Here is a 6,000-nt window from a genome sequence, read left to right as displayed (position 1 = left end):
CATTTCCGTCCTCCGCTGCACTGGCGTCGTCGTTTCTTCCGTTGCCGTGGGCTCCCGTGCCTACGTTCTCCACGCCGTTCAGGTGCTGATCGAAGTGCTGCTTCCACCTTTCGATCACCTCACGTCCGTCCGTCAAGAGGCCTCCGGCTTTATCCCTGCATATTTCGGCTCGCGGCACGAAGCCGTTGCGGGGTGCGTTGAGCTTCTGATAGAACTTCCGTGTTTCTTGGGAACGGCACAGCAGTTCCATTTCTTCACACTCCGCTTCTTCCAGGCGGCGCTTTTTCTCCCGAAAGAGACGGGTCTGCTGTTTCCGCTTCTGTTTATAACGTTCACGTTCTGTGGAGTCCCTTTCTGCAGAATTACCGCCCTCGCTGCGTTCTTCTCCTCCAAAACCGTTCTACACTCTTCGTCGAACCATTCGTTCCGTCGATTCCGTTCTACGTACCCGATGGTGCTCTCTGCTGCGGCGTTGATTGCTGCTTTTACTGTACTCCAGCCGTCCTCTAGAGGGGTCTCATCGAGCTCGCCCTCGTCTGGCAACACGACTTCGAGATTCTGCGCGTATGCTGAGGCGACATCTGATTGCTTCAGTCGCTCTAGGTTGTACCGTGGCGGTCGCCGGTACCGTACATTGTTGATGACGGAGAGTTTTGGGCGCAGTTTGACCATCACCAGATAGTGGTCGGAGTCGATGTTGGCGCCACGATAGGTCCTGACGTCGATAATGTCGGAGAAGTGCCGTCCGTCAATCAGAATGTGGTCGATTTGAGATTCCGTCTGCTGTGGTGATCTCCAGGTGTAACGATAAGGGAGACTGTGTTGGAAAAAGGTGCTACGTATGGCCATATTTTTGAAGGCGGCGAAATCAATGAGTCGTGGGCCGTTTTCATTCGTCTGCTGGTGGGCGCTGAACTTACCAGTCGTCGGTCTGAATTCCTCCTCCTGGCCTACCTGAGCGTTCAAATCTCCTATGATGATCTTGACGTCGTGGCTTGGGCAGCGATCGTACTTGCGTTCGAGCTGCGCGTAAAATGCGTCCTTGTCGTCATCATCAGTACTTCCGGAGTGTGGGCTGTGCACGTTTATTATGCTGAAGTTGAAGAATCGGCCCTTGATCCTTAACCTGCACATTCTTTCGTCGATCGGCCACCAACCGATCACGCGCCTCTGCATATCACCCATCACGATGACAGCTGTTCCCAGCTCGCGTGTGTTGCCGCAGCTCTGGTAGATGGTATGATTACCTCTAAATGGTCGCACCATGGATCCTGTCCAACACACCTCCTGCAGCGCTACGATTCCGAACACGCGGTCCTTCAGTAGATCGGCGAGTATGCGGGTGCTCCCAATGAAGTTGAGAGATCGGCAGTTCCACGTACCGAGTTTCCAATCACAAGTCCTTTTTGTTCGCTGGGGTCGTTGTCGTTGGTCTCGGTTCATATTATTCTGTTGCTGAGATAAATTGATATCAAAATGTGATATCAATTTGTTGCTGAATACAAATCATGTTTTCGATTTGCTGTAATTTTATTGTTGGACTTTGCTCGGGATACTACCACCGCTTTAGTCGACATGTTCTGTTCTCAATTCAGCAGCGTCTTCGTCAATGAGCAACTTGACACGCCAGGATGTAGTCAACGCAACACAGCCGACCAAAAAGTAAATATTTTCTTTAAGTTGGAAAAACTACTTTGGCAAATCTAGTTCAACTTCCAGACGCCCAAGTGATTCTATCTATCTCATTAATTTTTCTGAAACATTTTTTGGCGTATCTAGTGAAATTTGCTGGCACCAAAATAATTCTATATATTTTATTAATTTTCTGAAACATTTTTGGCGTATATAGTGAAATTTGCTGGCGCCAAAATGATTCTATTTATTTTGTTAATTTTTCTGAAACATGGTTTGGCGTATCTAGTGAAATTTGCTGGCACCAAATTGATTCTATTTATTTTGTTAGTTTTTCTGAAACATGTTTTGGCGTATCTAGTGAAATTTGCTGGCGCCAAAATAATTCTATATATTTTATTAATTTTCTGAAACATTTTTGGCGTATCTAGTGAAATTTGCTGGCGCCAAATTGATTCTATTTATTTTGTTAATTTTTCTGAAACATGTTTTGGCGTATCTAGTGAAATTTCCTGGCGCCAAAATGATTCTATTTATTTTGTTAATTTTTCTGAAACATGTTTTGGCGTATCTAGTGAAATTTGCTGGCGCCAAATTGATTCTATATTTTTTTTAATTTTTCTGAAACATTTTTTGGCGTATTTAAACGGAAATTTAGAGTTAGGGGGGTCAAGTGTCCCCCCTTGCCCCCCTTTGCCTCCGCCAATGCAGCCGACCAAAAAGCAAATATTTTCTTTAAGTTGGAAAAACTACTTTGGCAAATCTAGTTCAACTTCCAGACGCCCAAGTGATTCTATCTATCTTATTAATTTCTCTGAAACATTTTTGGCGTATCTAGTGAAATTTGCTGGCACCAAATTGATTCTATTTATTTTGTTAGTTTTTCTGAAACATTTTTTGGCGTATCTAGTGAAATTTGCTGGCGCCAAAATAATTCTATATATTTTATTAATTTTCTGAAACATTTTTGGCGTATCTAGTGAAATTTGCTGGTGCCAAATTGATTCTATTTATTTTGTTATTTTTTCTGAAACATGTTTTGGCGTATCTAGTGAAATTTGCTGGTGCCAAATTGATTCTATTTATTTTGTTAATTTTTCTGAAACATGTTTTGGTGTATCTAGTGAAATTTGCTGGCGCCAAAATGATTCTATTTATTTTGTTAATTTTTCTGAAACATGTTTTGGCGTATCTAGTGAAATTTGCTGGTGCCAAATTGATTCTATTTATTTTGTTAATTTTTCTGAAACATGTTTTGGCGTATCTAGTGAAATTTGCTGGCGCCAAAATGATTCTATTTATTTTGTTAATTTTATTGAAACATGTTTTGGCGTATCTAGTGAAATTTGCTGGCGCCAAATTGATTCTATATTTTTTTTAATATTTCTGAAACATTTTTCGGCGTATTTAAACGGAAATTTAGAGTTAGGGGGGTCAAGTGTCCCCCCTTGCCCCCCTTTGCCTCCGCCAATGCAGCCGACCAAAAAGCAAATATTTTCTTTAAGTTGGAAAAACTACTTTGGCAAATCTAGTTCAACTTCCAGACGCCCAAGTGATTCTATCTATCTTATTAATTTCTCTGAAACATTTTTGGCGTATCTAGTGAAATTTGCTGGCGCCAAATTGATTCTATTTATTTTGTTAATTTTTCTGAAACATGTTTTGGCGTATCTAGTGAAATTTCCTGGCGCCAAAATGATTCTGTTTATTTTGTTAATTTTTCTGAAACATGTTTTGGCGTATCTAGTGAAATTTGCTGGCGCCAAATTGATTCTATTTATTTTGTTAATTTTTCTGAAACATTTTTTAGCGTATCTAGTGAAATTTGATGGCGCCAAATTGATTCTATTTATTTTGTTAATTTTTCTGAAACATTTTTTGGCGTATCTAGTGAAATTTGCTGGCGCCAAATTGATTCTATTTATTTTGTTAATTTTTCTGAAACATTTTTTAGCGTATCTAGTGAAATTTGATGGCGCCAAATTGATTCTATTTATTTTGTTAATTTTTCTGAAACATTTTTTGGCGTATCTAGTGAAATTTGCTGGCGCCAAAATAATTCTATATATTTTATTAATTTTCTGAAACATTTTTGGCGTATCTAGTGAAATTTGCTGGCGCCAAATTGATTCTATATTTTTTATTATTTTTTCTGAAACATTTTTTGGCGTATCTAGTGAAATTTGCTGGCGCCAAAATGATTCTATTTATTTTGTTAATTTTTCTGAAACATGTTTTGGCGTATCTAGTGAAATTTGCTGGCGCCAAATTGATTCTATATTTTTTATTAATTTTTCTGAAACATTTTTTGGCGTATTTAATTGGAAATTTAGAGTTAGGGGGGTCAAGTGCCGCCCCTTGCCCCCCTTTGCCTCCGCCAATGCACAGAATGTTCCCAGTTTTCCAACATCCGGAGTGCAGTTTGCTATCACCAACGATGCCGTAATTGCCACCGAATGTGGTCCAGATGGCATCCCTTCACTCGTTATTAAACGTTGTTTGAGCTCCCTTGCCGTTCCGCTGACAACCGTTTTCAACCTTTCCCTGGAGACCGGTGTTTTCCCCAAATGCTGGAAGCAGTCACACGTTTTTCCCGTTTTTAAGAAAGGCTGTAAAAAACTGTGTCAAACTTCTTTATGCGCCACATCGAAGTTGCTGGAATTGATCGTTTTAAACAAGTTTGTCCAAGAGTTTACGTACATTATATATCTGAGGATCAGCACGTATTTTTTTTCAAAACGATCGACGTCCTCCAACCTGACGTGCTTTACGTCGTACCTGATACGCCAGTTTCAAAGCAGCCATCAAGTTGACGTCATCTATACTGACCTTTCTGCGCCTTTGATAAAATGAATCACCAAATCGCTTTGGCCAAATTTGACAAACTAGGCATAAACAACAACCTCCTCAACTGGCTTCGATCCTATCTGACCGGTCGCAGTACAGGGGATGGCCAAAATGTTTGGGATAGGCAACTTTTTTTCTCCCACTAAAAAATTCAACATGCTATAACTTTTCATAGAGTGCATCAAAAAATCTCAAATTTTGACTGTTTGTCAACCTGTTATATGTGCATCATTGGTACAAATTTGGGCTCGATTGATTAATTTTTGGCGAAGTTAGAACCGTTCGGGTAAAACACTATTTTTTAGACAACTAATTTTTGAACTGTCATATCTCGGAAACCAGTGAACCGAATTGAATGAATTTTTTAACGTTTATCAACAATATATTGATACTTAATACGACGTTATTAAATGTAATATTTTCTCACGGCGAATTAAGTTATACCGGGTTGAAATTTTTACTCATATAGAGGAAAATAAGTCAAATTTACAATACCACACAAAAAATATTAAATGTGTTCTTTCCTTCAATCTTAATAGCCTCTAATATATCTGATTAGAGATAATTTGAGAACAGAAGTGGAAAATCTTTGGATATCAACACTAAAATTTATTGACATTGATGTAAAAAAATACATTTTTTTGAGAAAAATCCATAAAGTATCAATCCATGATAACTTTTTTTCAACGTTTAAAAAGTACCTATGTTTTAATAGTTTGTGAAGCATTTACACATTGTTAGTGTACGTTCAAATTTTCATTCAATTCGGTTCACTGGATTCCGAGATATGACAGTTCAAAAATGAGCTGTCCAAAAAATAGTGTTTTACCCAAACGGTTCTAACTTTGCGAAACATTAATCAATCAAGCCCAAATTTGTACCAAAGATGCACATATAATAGGTTGACAAACAGTCAACATTTCAGAATTTTTGATGCACTCTATGAAAAGTTATTGCATGTTGAACTTTTTTGTGAGAGAAAAAAAAGTTGCCTATCCCAAACATTTTGGCCATCCCCTGTATGTTTGTGAAAATTGGTGACTACATCTCGTCACCGTTCACGGGTTTGTCCGGCGTTCCCCAGGGCAGTCATCTAGGACCGTTCTTATTCCTGTTGTATGTATATGAATGATGTCAGCTCCATCCTCAAATGCTTGAAACTTTTATATGCTCACGACCTGAAGCTGAATTTCGTGATCAAGCAACGTCAAGACGCAGTGTTTCTGCAACGACAGCTAGAAAACTTTGCCGTAAGGCGTTCTTTAAATCTGATGTCACTAAATATGTCGAAATGCTCTGTCATTTCTTTCGGTCGTAAGAAGTCCATTTTCTACTTTGACTACGCTTTTGGTAGGTGTCCAGTTGAAGCGCGAATCGACAGTCAAGGATCTATAGGAGTTCTGCTTGACTCGAAACTGACATTCAAAGACCACGTCGCCTACACTGAAAGGCGGCTTGTGGTTATGACAAGCACACACATGTTTTCAAATTTACTATGGCAAAACATAATTTTCAACCCGT

The sequence above is a fragment of the Aedes albopictus genome, chromosome 3 (assembly GCF_035046485.1).
Source record: "Aedes albopictus strain Foshan chromosome 3, AalbF5, whole genome shotgun sequence".
Taxonomy (NCBI): Eukaryota; Metazoa; Arthropoda; class Insecta; order Diptera; family Culicidae; genus Aedes; species Aedes albopictus.
This window is presented reverse-complemented; position numbering follows the sequence as displayed.